Source organism: Argiope bruennichi, chromosome X2 (assembly GCF_947563725.1).
Source record: "Argiope bruennichi chromosome X2, qqArgBrue1.1, whole genome shotgun sequence".
Classification (NCBI taxonomy): Eukaryota; Metazoa; Arthropoda; class Arachnida; order Araneae; family Araneidae; genus Argiope; species Argiope bruennichi.
The window spans coordinates 33,477,844-33,494,918 of record NC_079163.1 but is presented as its reverse complement, the minus strand read 5'-3'; the positions used below and the strand labels follow the sequence as shown (position 1 = coordinate 33,494,918).

The 17,075-nt window shown below is 26.5% G+C and overlaps 1 protein-coding gene across 3 annotated transcripts in view; it reads right to left on the bottom strand.

The window, feature by feature from the left end:
• LOC129960467 (inhibitory POU protein-like) overlaps positions 1 to 17,075 on the bottom strand; it is a 76,202-nt gene that overhangs the window by 21,425 nt on the left and 37,702 nt on the right. The window lies entirely within an intron of this gene.

The following is a 17,075-nucleotide window of genomic DNA, read 5'->3' as shown; positions in this document are numbered from 1 at the left end:
ACGCATATAATTAGACATTATTTTGTTGTAATATTTAGTTAATGATAAAATGTGACAAAAGATAGTTTGTTAAACAGTTATCTTCTAAAGATCACTGTTGTCTTATAGACATCCCAATCAATTTTTAAAAAGATTCTTAAAGAGATGTCATCATAAAATGCATTTCACAAAAATGAGAGATTTTTATAAATACCATATTATTTTTTGAGAAATAATGAAAAGAATTAAGATAAAAAATACATAAAATATCTTTAAAAAAGAAGTGTATTGAATGCACGTGAAAGAAATCACTAAGTCTGTCCTTTCATTTTTGAAGAAAATGGCTTTTCTAAAATGTGTCACAAAATAAAAATTATTCAGAATTTTAAATTGAATTTATATAACTTTTTCAGGAACTATATTTTTAATAAATTAAAAAGATATGAATATTTCGATGAAGAAGTTTTCTTTGGTTATTGAAAGCCCTTCTTAATTATTGTGTAAGATACATTTGCATCTGCATAATTTTTCTGAAAACACATTCGATGATATCAACGATTCAAAATCCAGTCTAATCGGACAATTGTTCAATATATTTTTTGAATATATTATTGGTAATGAAATTGTTTTTCTTGCTGGCTTAGAGGGAAAATGGGCAGCGCTTTAGTATTCATCATCTAACTGCTCAAAGTTATGAGCAAGATCTGTTCAAAATTATAATAAATCAGTTTCAAAAAATGAAGTTTATCTAAGAAATCACATCCCATTTTTATGTTCCGCCAGAATACAATACAGTATTATTTTATTGCTTTTATATAACATATGGCAAAATAACCCTCGTAACAATTGATTCGATGCATACAGACATTTCTTAGACATGAAATTTTTCATACAGAAAATATTTCGTTGAATTTTCTTAAATTCTAGTAAATAGGCTTCAGATTCAACACATAAGTTTCCATAATCGAAATATTGGTAATAATGACAGAGTACAACGAAAAATTTTTATTTTTAGATTTTCATTGAACGAAAATAACAACAGAATTTTAGATGCAAGATGGCTTTTTCAATTATCTAAAACATGACCGATGGAAAAGACGATGAATGTCGACTGTTCATGAAAATGGATCAATAGCTCTTTATCTTCATTATCTTTATTAATAAATAACCTTCGATGGGCTTATACAATTTTATACTGATTACAGTCGTTTCAATTTAACTATCGGTTTTGTGAAAAGCTTCAATAGATTAAGTCTGATTGATTTATGCACTTAATGGCTAAATATTATACTTTTACATCAACCTTCATCAGAGTGTATACTTTCACCTCAACCTTCCTTAGAATGGCGTTTTGAATAAAAAGGCAATATAATATTGCCCATCATTCTTTCATAATGGGATAAAAAGATAATTTATTAAATTCTTTAGTCTTATGCGTTAATATAGTAATGAAAAGCATTTTGTAAGATGTTTTCAGTAATTAAAATTAATTAAATTATTCAAAAAAGCAAATTTAATTAGGTTTGGCCAATTAAAGTGATTTAAATCCTGAAAAGAGTATGAATACCTACATGTCTACCAAGTGTGACAAGCAAATCTTATATCTCATTAATTCATCATTATCATTTTGGCTGAAATTAAACTTCTAAAGTAATCCATACAAAATTTTAAAAGTATTTAATGCAATCTGAGGTTTATTTACACTGATGTTTCCAATAATAAATGAACATTTTCATTCTTCTTTAAATATCCTTATTGCATTCTGCTTATATGTAAAATGCTTTATGATAATAATTTTCTTACTGTATTTTTAAATTTGTATGCATTATAATAAATAGTATATTTATGTAGTTTTCCAGTGAATCAATACGAATAATTAAATATTTCATTGTATAGATACCTTAATATACCTTAAGATACCTTTATTCCAGTAATGTGTTAATATCATAAATGAAATGATATGAGAAGTATTTAATAGTTGTAAATCGTCATATAGGGAGAAAAAACTGAAGAATATTTATTGACATGGTTTACGTCGTGTGATGTTGACAGTCTTTCTAATTAGATGAACCTTTCTTGACTATGTCTTAAATAAAGAGTCATCTAAGTAGTAAAGAGTAATCTAATTAGGTAGTAAATATGAATCACAAATGAGTCATGTGGTAGCTAACGTAATAAACTAAAAAAGTTTTAAAGCTGAAAATAAAAAAAAATCGAAAGCTAATCAGGTTGAAGATTTTCTACCATGTAAACATAGAAGTATTCCCCTTACTGAAAAACTTAGAAAATTCACGCATCATTAAGAAGTCCCTATTTTAAAAATATTTATTTATTTTCAATTTAATTATAAAAATATTAAGATTATTAAATTTTATATTCTTTGGTATCACTCAAACTGAACTGTTAACATGACTTACTTGATTAAAAAAAATCCTATTTCTGAGAAATCAATTAGCTTTACGTCATAACATAAGTTTTATTCTCAATGTAAGCAATTATATATAAACTATAACGATCGGTGCTATGACAAACAGAATTAAAATTTATAGTGAAACCGCACCTTATATGTTGCAGCACTACTATATCCTAAGATTCAGAAATAAGCCATTTACAAGCTCTGCAAAAATTCAGAACATTTTATGTTCTCTGCTGAAAGAAGACAAAAGAAAATATTCTTCTCTGTTTATTTATTATGAATATTGACACATAAAACTAAATCTAAATAGATGAGTGACAGATGTTAGTTAAAACAACGATTTAATTTTTGGTGATAGTTTAACTGCTTAAATAGATTGAAATGTGACGGTTAAAGAAAATTGCTAACTTTAAAAATAATTTAGACTGAAAAGCAAACTGCTTTGTAAATAGTTTCAGAAAGTTACTTAAAAATAACCATTGTTCATAGCGTTTTATAAAAAAAAATATTACCCGGCTTTTGGGAAACAATTTCCGGTTCTAATAAGGCATTTTTTACTCTTGCCTTGTTTATTTACCAACTTTATTTCGATTGCAGTTTTTGAAATATATTCAATGTAATTTCTCTTATATTATTACATAATAAAAGTTATAACGTCTTTCTTTTCATTTCAGTCTTAATTATAAAAGCGTCCTTATACATTAGTTAAAAGCGATAAAATTCTCAATCATATGTATTGTTCATTTAGTAAATGCAGTTGTAATAATATCTTACATTAAAGCAGAGAGAATAAAATAAAGTATAGACAATTTATGGCAGTTATTTATTATGCATAGAGACCACTTACTGACATGTTTTTGTTTGTAACAAAGATTTCTTTGATTTGCAATTCTCTTTAAAACAAATTTAACAATAATTTGGCGAGGCGATGGGAAAGTAAAGGCTGGCTGTTTTGGACGTGAAGTCAAGAATTGGAAGCATAATCATTAATATAGCGCCACAATTTTTTTTTTTTCATTGCTGTTGTTTGAAAGATTGCCAATGAAGTTTTCAACTCAAACTTTTTTTTTTCTCTTCAACTGTTAAAAGTGAGTCATTTATGATTACTTTTAGAGGTTAGACCTTTAAACATTTTTTTTTCCTTTCTCCGTTGTTAGGAAAGGGTGGAGTTTCCAGTTAGGTGTGAGGCCGTATGCCAAGGAAGTGAGCAAAGGGGAAATAAAATGAAATTCGGTTTAACCTAGAGTAATAGTTGATAAAGTAATCATTGGATTTATGGTTTTCTGTCATTTTTTTTCTGTGTAATTCAGAAACGGAACGATCGTGAGAGCATGTATAATACTTCATACCTAAATACTCAGAGGTAATAAGAAATATTAAAGCTCATGCAATCTGTCAATAATATACTTTATCCTTCACTTTCAAAATATCAATAAAATCATAATATCTTTTTTTTAAAATTGTTAGATTAAACTATAATCCACCTAATTATTTTTCCTTCCAGAAATAGTCTTGAACGAAATGGAATCAAAGACGCCATGAACTGTAAACAGTTAATTCTTGATGAATATAACAATTTAAAATAAAAATTTTAACCAAGACGGGAGGCATTTAAAGGACAAATTAGTATTTCTTAATAACCATTAATAGGTTTTCATAGAGAATTGGTATATTTTTTAATAATTGTGCTATCCAGTTTTTTCATTCCAATGAATTTTAACATTTAAATTTACATACGACATAAATTATATGATTAAAAATTTTGATAGAAATTAGTTAAATTGAATCCATGGAAATCTTCAGTCATCATAAAATAATTAATAACTGCATTTATAATAAAGTGATAAAAACTTATTTTTATAAGTATATGTATATAACTTAATATTTGCGAGTATACAACTTGAACGATTGCAATTTTATTAAACTATTAATTCCCAGATGCCACCCATCTAGACGCAACTCATTTTTATCACAGGATAGATACACTAATATCCAAAATCAAAAAGTGTATTTTTAAATTGATATATTATGACTTTGGTTAGTTAAAAACTGAGTAGCTAATGCCAAATTTTAGAAGTCAATTAAATCCATATAATTTAATTGATTTACATCATTTTTATCTTACTCTTTAAGATCATCAGAGACATCCAAAGAATCAAAGTTAGTCAAAACAGATTATTAAATGAACCTACCAGACCTGTTTAACAAATATTTGCTTCATTACGCTATTACGCATTTTATAATTTGTAAAATACCATAACTTTCTAAAGAAATATTTCTAAATTATAAATTTATAAACATTTGTGAAAGTGGAATGTGAGAGGAATCTTTACAGCCTACATTAGAATAAATATCTCATATATTTTTCTTCTAATCTTTGCTTTATTTCAAGAACTATCTATAACTTTTTCTGAAAACTTTAGAATAAATAAGCTTTCATTTTAGTTTTTAGCCTATGATTAAGCAGAATATAAAAATACTGAAAACATAAATGGAAATCCTGTAGTAAAAAGCCTCCATGTACTATATAACTTCATTTTGGTTTTTAATATTCAAATTGCCGCAACTTATATAGGAGAGCATCTTATAGCTTGTATTTAATGTCATTAATACTATATTAAATGAGTATTGAAATCATGACTGATTGTATAATCTAACAAAATGATAAATTGCTCTTATCCTCATTACTATAAATGATAAATGACTCTTATCCTCATTACTACAAATGATAAATTACTCTAATTCTCATTCTATGTGGATTGCATAAGAATATTTAAGAAATAGGAAGAATTTTTATGCATTTTTTTTTTGTATGAGTTAGACAATTATAAATCTGTGTGAAGTGTGGGAAATCTTGTTTGAGAGTTTTCAAGTAAATGGTTTAGTAAAAACTCTAATTATGATGATAATTCTGAATAATAACAATTCGATGAAAAACATACTTTTTTCACTCTATAAAATTTCTATATGTTCTTGTTCTATGATTATATAGACAATGTTTAAAATGAAAATAAGGTTATAACTTTTATATTTTGAATTAATTATTGGAAGAATAGAAAGCTACCAATATAGTCATAAAATTACTTGTTCAAATTTGGTTCCATAAATTTAAACCAAGATTCTCAATGTCCATATATGTAATAAGTTTCTATTCTTTTATTAATTCCAAATCCCTATAGCCTAATACCATCTCAAGGGATTAAAATTTATGTATTAACATCATCTTAAAACTCCTCTTTAGTTATTGAACTACTAACTTTTTGCTTTAAGTAAAAAAATAGTGAAGATGTATAAATTCCGGCTCCGGAATCAAGAATTTATATATACTAAGGATAAGAGAAATATATCATTTGAAAACTTCACTTGTTTGATTTCATATCCACGAATATACAAGTATTCAATAAATTCACTTCGAAAGTGAAAACAATCTAATTCCTTAGTATAATTTAAATTTTGTTAATATTATATATAATGTATAGTCTTCAGAGTGTCTCAAATCTCGATGGGCTGCCCATTGTTCTTGATTACTTATTATATAATTAACATTATCAATAAACTGAGTGTTACTTTGTATCTAGACAATTTTCATTTCGGTGACTGAATTTAAATGCGTAATAATACACAACAATTCGGAAATACTATATTATTTTTACTTCAAAACCAAAAATATGAATTATGTTATAATCTCTAATGATGTCCTTAATACTTGCTTTTGTTCTATAATTGATTTTCCTGTCATTAAAATTAGTGATTTGTGGAAACAATCTATTTTCTAAATAAATTTCGTTTTCATTATTTAACAAGAAACAACTCTCAATCTGATTTCTAATCAAAGTGATTTTTGTTTATTTAGACCTAGAAACCAATAATCTAATGCATTTCAATGCTTTGAATCTATAAGGCTCTTAAGACTTATAGACCACGATTATTGAAGTTTGTAATTTAAAAAATAATCCGATTTTTATAATTACGATTGATTCTGGGTATCACACCATACATTATGTGTATTATGAAACTATATCCTTAATTTTTTTTTCAAACACTACTAACTAAGAACTTATATTGTGTTCCCCAATGAATCCTACATTTTCTCAGTGCATTTTGCACATAATTTGTTTCATTTCTGTAAGCAATACTCATTGCTTACAATGGGATAATAGGGAGAGAAGCCTTTAAGAAAAGGAAATAAATATAAAACAAAAAGCATGGTCAAATCTTTCCTGAAAAGTCCGAATAAATATTCAGTACTAACATGTGCTCAAAACAATGAAGCTTAGAAAAATGTTACGCGTTGCCTTGAATTAACTTTTTGGATAAGCTCAATCATTCTTCTTTTTTTATCATGTATAGTTGTCTTTTGGCAGCTAAATTCTAGCTAATGATGCATAGAATTGATATTTCGTAACCAAGAGTATTTTCGATTCAATATATATTCTTGGGTGAGAAGAGAATTTTGTTCCGTAACACAGATTCATTTCAAAATTTCTTTCGAATTTCTTGCTTGGTAAATTTTTATTTGTTATGCTATTAATTTCTATCACAAACTACTCAATAGATTTCAATCTTCTTTGATGCTGCACGTAAAATTGTCATCCAGGTTAAAGAAAGAAATATTTTTTGTCAAGTCCTATGCTTAAATTTTTACGATCAACTTTACCAAATACAATTTCGTTCCATTCTTTACTTGAAAGTTAAGATGCCAATAATAGATTGTTCTTCATTCTGTAGATGAATTAAATGTTGTGAAGAAATGGAAAACGTGCCTAATGTCAAATTTTTGAATTACCACTTTCTTCAAACGTTGAATGAAATCAGTTTTTTTTTTCTCTTTTTCGGAGCCCTTATATATAAATATATTCTATAAGTTCTTCAAGAATTTTTTGAAGAAAATTAACAATAACCCATCTAAGTAATCAATCTAAAAGTATCATAACAACAATAATAATAATAATTAGAATCATAGTAATAATTCATCTATTCAATTTAATAGTCACTTGAATAAAATTAATTTTTAAGACCACATATTGTATTAGTTAGCAAAGTAAGAACGATCGATCTAACCACAGCTTTGCTTCTTTTTTTTTGTTTCGAAAAGAAAAAACAGCCATGTAGAAATATTATTGGAATTTCAAAAGTTGAATATATTTCGAACTTTTAAATTCTAGTCAAATTGTCACGGAAGTTTACTGTCAACAGGAGCAGTTTAAGTACACGAAGGTATGGAGAAAATATCTATATATTGCGCAATTTTTCAACAAGATGATGTCATATCCAGGTAAGAAAAATTCCACTCCAGAATATTTTAAAGCAAGGTTAGATTTTCTTGCCACATTATTTGCATATTTTAGATATTGTACTTAGAAGCTTTTCATCACTTTTTGAAAGGAAAATATTTTTCAACAAATGGCGCTTCTCAAATAGTTTCAGCTAAGATTTTCCTTTTAGTCTTAGTTCTGTGAGTAAGACGATAATTGTTTATTTTGACTATATCTAAAAATTACACAGTAATATTATGATCACTTTAATAATTGCCGCTGTTAATTTGTTGTTAATTCCACCCAAAAACTGATGGGTGGAAATGCCAGGATTTGAAGTTGCATTTTTTAAAAAGTTTAATTGTTTGAGGTATCGTACTATACCCCCTTCTTAAAATTCATTTTACCATATTAATGTGGATTGCTTGAAAATTAATTACTTAATTAAGCATGATTTACATGAAAATTTAGATTATTTTCTTATGATTAATTTTTTTGAGAAATTTTATGGGAAAAAATATGCTTGTTGGTGTTATTAAAATATAAAATCCCCACTTTCTCAAACTTTCTCAATCGAAAATTATTTCTTATTTATTACTTCTGAAAGGCGATTTCTCATCGAATGTCTGAGTTTGTTTTTAATTAAAATCCATTCGTATAAATGAATGGAAAATCACAAATACATGACCATCCTGTTACAAAATATCACACCTCAAATTTTCTGAAAGTCTTCCAAGAAGATCTAGTTCTCGCTTCCACTTCTTTTCCTTCATTCTAGATGAATCACAAAACTTGCTTCTGATTTACCAATGGATAATGAAGAAAGAAGGACAAGTGTTAAAACAATACACTTTTCTCACATAAAACGACTGTGTCTCCTTGTTTCAAAAGATCTTGTTCTTTCAAAACCCGAAATAATATTGGAGGTGTTCCAGCTTTTTCAATTCATCCGCTGCTGGTACATCGATCAGAAATTGAACATTTGGTTTGAAAGCGAGGGTACAGTCTTCGCTGTCATAGTTTCAACCTATAACCAATATATGCACAAAGTGCTGTGCCGACGTCGGTGCAGCGTTCTCTTCAGCTTGTGAAAGCCATTTTCGTATAAGATACGTAATTGCCTTCACGGGTCCGCCTTTACAGGCTTGGGAATGTTAGTATGCCTCTCTCATAAAACTGAAGTCCCTGCGACGTAAGAACGGTGATTTCTACCTGCATCCAGAGTTTCATGTTTTTCTCTTTTTATTTTGTGTCTCTCCCTTTTTTTCCTATTTACGATGCATCCCAGTAAAGGCTTTTAGGATTCCTCTCTTTGAGTATTGGGGGAAATTGAACTCCAAGTGGCATAAAGCAAGACGACGTAAACTTTCTTTTTCCTGATGCGTTGTGTTTTCCAGGGGATTCAAATTTCTATCGTAAGATTGCTAAGTAACTTCCGTCGAGAAAAAGGGAAAAAGGGAAAAAATCTCTTCCTGAAAGAGCTCAATTTCTTGTTCGTCCTGTTTCGGAAAAGATGCAAAATTGCAACATGGAGGGAAAGGATGTTTTATATTTTACGGAGAGAATCCGTCGAACTAATTTTTCTTATCAGCACACACATTCTAGATAGAAAATGGCATCATTTGATGAAAACAAATTTAATTTATTCTGGGAAAGGGATATCATAGGCAAATTAATATTCTAGCCTTTTGAATATTTAGTAATATTTCACATTTTTTCAAGCATTTAATGAAAGACGTTCATTTTTTATTTATACACGAATAGTCTTTAAATGACAAATATGCTGTCAGCATTGATTCAATGGATTACTCTTACACATAATTAATCTATTGTGCTGAATAATTTGAATTATCTATAAATGCTATAGACAAGACAATATCTGTATTTATATTTAGAAAACATATCTGAATATCATACCGACATAATTTGAATATCCTAAAAAAAACCGTCAGTTTAATCCAGAATAGCATTTACAAGACATTTAAAGTTTTAATTTATTAAACGACTAATAATGATTTGACATTCAAAATTTATTTCCAAATAAATTTTTTTCATCAGTTATTTGCCTTTTTTTTGTTTTTGTCAAAGAGTTAAACTAGCCCAGAATAACTAAATTATTATATTTAAAATGCATAAGTAGTATTTACTCACATTAAATATGTCTATATTATTTTTAATAATCATGGTACAATTTTTTAACAAAATGGAAATATATCAAGTATTTTGCTAAAAGAGACATAGAAATGATTGTACATATGATTTTAAAAGAGTTTTGAACCTCAATTAAGACAATAAAAAGAGTAAAGCAAGTAAATGAAAAACTTCACTAAGAACTAATAATCATCCAAATTTTATACAGATGATGATACCCATAAATAAACATTTTGCTAAATTAACCTCACTTATTGCTCTATGAAAAAAATTGAATCAGCAATTTGTTTACATTTATTTCAATTAATTGATTATGTTAGCTTTATCCAATGTTGTCATAGACATTTATCAGATAAATAATTTTATGTGATACATTTTATAATTGAAACAAATATTTCCTGCAAATCTTTCATTGGAAGACTGTTTTTCGAAATTTTCATAATGTTTGTAAGACTATTAAAGTATTTGCTATTATTTTACAAACTATATAAAAAGACTTATTAAAAAAATCTATTTTCGCAGAATTTAAAAATTCTAGTCATACATATCCATGCATTATCCGTATTATATTTCACTTTGCTTTCATATAAATAATTATTAGTTGGATTTTGTTTTAAACTGATTTCAAAATAGAAAATTCCATTTAAAAATTAATTTTAAGTATGGCATTTCGCTTCAGAAGCAATATCTATTTCTTATTGCTTTAATTTGCATTATTTATTAAAGACTTTTTCAGTCCTATTTTAATTCACAAGAGAATTTAACGATTCTAGATCTTAATTATTTGGAAAAGATATATTTAAAATTTAACTAGAAAATAATTTCATGTAATATACTTCCATAAAAGCAATTATTTTCTTAGAAATGAAATGAAAACCATTTCGGTATTTTCTCTAGAACTAAGCACAAATAACTCACTCAAAACTCAAAAATACTTAAATTAAAAATAAAACTACAGATAATTTAAAATATTATTTTGTTATTAATAAAATGAATTAAATGAAGGTAAAAGATTTAAGCATACAAAACGAGAAATATGTTTTACCTAGAATTGATCGATAGAAATTCCTAGTGTACTACATTTGCATTTTTCTTAGCCGAATGGATTAAATATGTAAGCGTGTTTTAAATTGAATAATGCACGTTAATAGTCAGACACTTTTATTCATGAATAATAATTTGATGAATAATGAATCAACTCATAAATATTCAAGTCACAAAAGCGTTTACATTCTCCCTCACAAGGCTACTTGGATTAATGAATCTGTGTTTGATGATTGGCTATTCATTTTAAATAGATCAAACGAAAGAAGATGTGGAAACATTTTCCCACTTTTTTGAATCAGCTATGTTTTCTTTTTCAGCGAATTTTATCCGTCAGCTGTGAAATTAATTGATATTTAAACATGCATGTTTTAATTTTTTTAATTCAATTAATCTATGTTTCATATAATCAGTGTGAAATAGTAATAAAAATGGATTCTTATTTGCTGAAGTAAAAAATTGAAACAGATAAGATTAGTTTTTAAAAGTTCCTTTCGTTTTTTTTAAATATTATTTTGTAGAATAAGGAATTTAAAACACTAATTTTGGGTGATGTAATGCGAAGAGCTGACAGTTTTTTTTAAAGTTAGTTTTGGATTGATTAAGAAAGAATTGAAACAGATAATATTTATTTCAAAAAGCTTTAGAAAAAAGATTCTTTCATTTTTTAAATATTATTTTGTGGAATAAGAAATTTAAACTGCTACTTTTTGGTGCATATTTTTTAATGTGAAGAACTGACAAGAAAAAGTACTTAATGGAATATATTTATATCAACATATATGATATGTAAAAAACTACATTTAAAATTACAACAAATAATCTTTTGTTATTGAAAATACAGAAAGTAGATTTTTAATATCCTTTCCATTTAGACTCGTTTCTGAATCAAAATAATTATTCCTTGAATGACGCTCAAAACTTAGGCTTAAATTTATTGCTCAAATTTTAGGTTTAAATTTTGAATTATCAGGCTTCTTTTAATTTTCAGACCATCTGATATAGTTGAATTTCATTAAACATAATATGGCATTATTAGATCATATAATATATATCTAATTTATTATCTTGAACTTTTATAAGTAGGTTTTTTTATGAGCATAAATATTTATTATAACCTTTTAAATATCGTTATTTATTAAAAAAAATTAATATAAATATATTTTTGTTACAATGGTAATTGCTGGAATAGAGAAAAATAAAATAATATGCATCCTGTGATTTTTATTTCTAAATAAATTTCTCTTTTTACTTCTTCTTCTAGAAACTTAACAAATTTCATGATTAAGGTCAAGTTTACTATTAAGCAAATATGCACTTTTTGCATCTTAAACTATCTTATTATGTTCTTCCAAATTAACAAATACTATGCTCATATTACCCTAAAAATTATCAAAAGATGACAATTATTTGCATTATAAATATAACATTTTTCAGAAATGAATTTAATTATAATAAAATTTAATATGAAAATATGAAACTAATTCTATTTTATACATGTTTATGCAAAATTAGAATTAAAATAAACTACTGCGGAAGAACTTTGTATTCAATTGCATTCGTATTTCTTTTAAAAAAATATTTCGCTTGTTATTATAAAAAACTATAAGACAATTCAGAATGACTTTTCTGAGATAGATAAATATGTCTAATTTTTATCAACTATTTATACGTTTAATGAATGTTTACTTGTTTAATTGATTCTATTTTATATAGTTATAGAGAGCACTGGGTTTTATTTAATTTTAGAACTATTCATAAAATCATAAATTTATATACAATATTTTTGTTAACCAAAAAAGTGAAAAAATTATTAGTTTATTGCAATCAGTTAAAAATATAATCACTTTACATATCCTTTTCTTTTGTTAAATAAAATCGTTTCATTTTAATGGAACTGCGTTTCCGTAAATATATCTATTGTAGTCAAAACAACAACACAGGTTGAGCAAAAGAGTCTACCACGATTATTCATTTCCTATACCGATTTTCACTAAGAAATTTTTCTCTCAGAACTGAAATCAAAGAATAATTTTTGTTGCACTTAATTTAGTTCAATTCTAAATCACCACCATTAATTAGTATATTTAATTGGATTTATAAGAATTTATTAAAATTCTTGAATCATGTATTAAGCAAAAAAAAGTTTATATATATATTTATTTAGCCAATTCAACAGAAGTAACTACTACAATTTCTTTAAATTTAAAAACAAAATATTTAAAATAACAATTATTATTTCAGGAAGATATCAGAAATTATTTATTATATCTATAAGAAATCGTATGGAGAAGATGGTAATTCGTCTTTATAAAAAATTATTCGCTCTACTAGAAAGCAGGTGATTTGCTAAGAACAAATTTAATGACCAATGTGTGATGCTGTTAAATTACCTTATTCAATGTTGGAAACATTGTGCTATCTAAACCAGCTAAATGAAAACCTTCCGGTAATATCCGCATTCATTATTGCAAAGTGTCTCGAAGACAAAACAGGTCTCATTTGTAAAACATAGTATACTCAATCAATTTTGTTTCTCATTGCACGTACGGCGAGATCGAAGTAATTTGTTACTCGAAACGTTGATTGGATGTCTGATACTTCTTAAACATTTATAGATTGAAGTAGATGTAAAAAAAGGCTTTCTTTTAGATATTCTTAAAATGGAGTTTTAAATTCGATTAATATTTAAAAGATATCTAATTTAGAATGTGAATTATTACAATCATTATCTTTCAGAGTTAATTATACCAAATAGCCATATTAAAAATTTTCTGACAAAGTAGCAATTATAAAACTGCTAAGAATATTGAATTCTTTTTCATGCGATGTTATAGATGTTAATTAACTTTTTATTGTGTGTCGAATGCTTTACATACGACTTAGATAACTTATAAATCATAAATCGACTCTTAAATTTTATATAAAATTAGTGCTAAGTTTTTTTCATAAACGCTTACTATGCCGATTATGTAAGTTTAAATTCAAAATATGTAAGCTTTGTAAAAATCTGCTCAGATTTTTTGCTAGTATTCCAAATCTAATACGCATATTTATTTTATAGAACAGAAGCAATGATTGTAGATTTTTGTAATTCGAACACCTGCTTAAAATTGTCGAAATGTAATTTGTATTTTTTGTCTTGAATTCAGATTGATATATTGAGTACGAAAACTAGCTTCAATATTTTTGATAGGACCCAATATTTACATAAATCTCAGATTTTATAAGTTTTATAGGTCTTTAAATGGAATTTGTATCGATATTACCTACAAATGTTCCTATATATTAAATAAAATTCGCTTGAATCCTTTCTTGATATTGCATATGAGGCATAAGGATTAGTTATAATTATTGCTTCTAAAATTTATATATAATACTAAACCATATGCTTGTCTTACTTAAGCTTGTATAAGAATCCTATTAATGCATTTTTCTAAATGTACTTTAGCAGATGTAATAAATATTATTAAATAGAATTTTCAGTTATTCGAAAATAATCAAAATTTATGCATATGAAAAAAAATCAATAAAATGTCAGAAAATGATGGGCTACAAGATAAGCGTATTATTAGAATAGACAGAGATAGAACATGTTTAAAATTGAAACAACTTAAATAGGAAATTCAAACAAAAATAAATTCAGAACTATTTACAAAATCTAGTTGACAAAATATTATTTGCTACAGAATACACACAAATTTACATTTTATATAAAAACAAGTTCTTTAAGAAATATTGAATCATAGATATAATCATCTATTTTAAAACCCAGCATGTTCTGATGACCCCCGCATTTAAAACCCCGCAAAAGCAAGTTTTCACAAATCTAATAACTTCTTAATATCTATTTTCATTCTATAATAGCTTCATAATTATAGATCTTTAATGAGTATGAGTTATAAATAATTTTAATAATAATAACTTTTTTCATTAAAAATATACAAATTTTTGATAATAAATAATTGAATATCTGATGTTTTCCATGATCTTTGAGAGTTTCACATTCATGGATATAAATGTAAAAAAATGTAAAAATAAATCTAGACTAAATTTGATTTCATCTATAATTGCCAATTTATCGTCTCCAATCGTTCTTGCTAAAGAAGTGAAAATTTATTTTATTACTGTCTGGAAGTTTACATTGAAGATAGAAAAAGAAATATTTTAAAAACTTAATCGTTACTTTAACAGGAAAGTAAATTAGTAACATTTATTTTCGTTCTTTGAATTTAAAAGTCACTGAAGGATAAATATAAGACGAGAGATTTGCTGTTTCTCCTAGAATAGAACAACTTTCAAGTGCAATTATTATTTAATAAATTATTCATTTTTATTTATCGTCTTTTTTATTTATACTTTAAATACATATATTTCACATTTTCAGATAGAAACTGAACAAATACTAAAACCAGATTAAAAATTTAAAATATGACTTTCTTTTTTTTGCAGTTATTGATTTAGAACTCGGTAGCTTACAGTGTTGCAGGACCTAAATGCTGGATGGCATTCATGATAGCCAAAAGTGAAATATTCATTTTATATATTTGTATATATGGCGACATCTTAACACGATTAGTTCAAACTTTGATATTCGTTTATAATCGCACCGAAATTGTTATGGATAGTTCGTTTTCTTTCGTAGCTTTTTTTTAAAGTGTAATGTGCACAGGATTTACAAGATGATATTGTATTAAATTTTACATTGCTTTTTACTAAGTGATAAATAACCTTTGCTGAATCTTATACTCGTCTTTAAATAAACAGGAATGGTAGAATTTTTTTAAAAGTGATAACATTCAGCTTTAATGCCATATCTGAAAAAGCACATTTGTCACTTAAAATAACAAAAATATTGGATTATATGTGTGTGTGTGTGTGGTCTAGCCCTATAATATTTAACTTTACAACTATACAGTATTGGGATATGTATGTAAAATTTAAGTTGATTCAAATTTAAAACGAAGCTTCATGTTTTAAGTTCAGATAAATATTTTTAAATATAAATAGCATCGCTTGACGACCAGCTATTTGTCCAACAGCTTTATATTTAAAATAATTAGAAAAACTAAAGAACCATTCCTTCATCAAATCACTGCACCGATGTTGCCAATTTTTATTTTTTATGAAATTATAAAGAGTTACCAGTAATCATATGAATTACATGTCAAATCAATGCTTTTCTCGCACCCACCGCCTTTTCAGAGATCTATTTCAAAAGCATTATTTCATTGTGTTTCTGTGTGGAGAAATGTTCCGATAGAGTTCGAGAGTTACAAACTCTAAATAAAAAATTTAATGCATCGATTTTACCAATTTTATACAGTAGGAAAGCTAACGGCATTTTGATATGCTTACAATACAATGTAATTCAGCTTAATGAAATCGACTCGGTGGTTTCAACTGCTGAATTCTGTTGCAAGTTTTCTCTGTAAAGAATGTACGATAGAGCAATTCGTTCAATTTCTCTTTAAATTTAAGGATGACGGGAGGAAGAAGAAATCGTAGGCTTTCATATGAAACAAAAAAGTGAGGAAATCAGTCCAAATATTGGGGCTGGGCACTTTTGGTTTATTGGTTTTCCTTATTATTTTAAATACGTAGATTATTATTTTTATTTTGACTTAAAGTGATACGATGTCACTTTATCTTATTGTGTATTTGGTTAAAGGGGTTTTACTTAGCTTTTCGGGTTTATTGCTGCTGTCAGTTTTAGATATAACCATATTCATCGGCATCTACATCTACAACAAAGCGGACCGGAAACGCGTAAGCATCAGAGATGGAGATGCGGTATAATCTTAAGGTGTTAAGATTTTTGTCTGCATTTATTTTTATTATAGATTTAGTACATTCTGACTGGCCCTGTTTATCTTTGTGCAGGAATTTCTCTGCACCTAGAAAGCATATAGTCTTAAATTGTTGTAAATTTTAACTAAATATTGGAGACAAAAGTAATCGACAGACTTAAATAAACGTTTTTCATTTTGCGACTTAGGATCACACTAATCTCTAGAAAGGGAGATTATACCATGGGGAATGCTATCCAATGAGGAATTAAGTCAGAGTGGATAACAACGTGGTCGAGTTAGTTTGAAATCTGAGAATTGCTAATTTAAAATAGATCAGGAATTTTTACCTTTATAAGTTTAATGATTTTATATGTTGAATACGGATCGTCCGATGTTTGTAAAATGTACTTAATAATAGTAAATAAATGTAAATAAAAT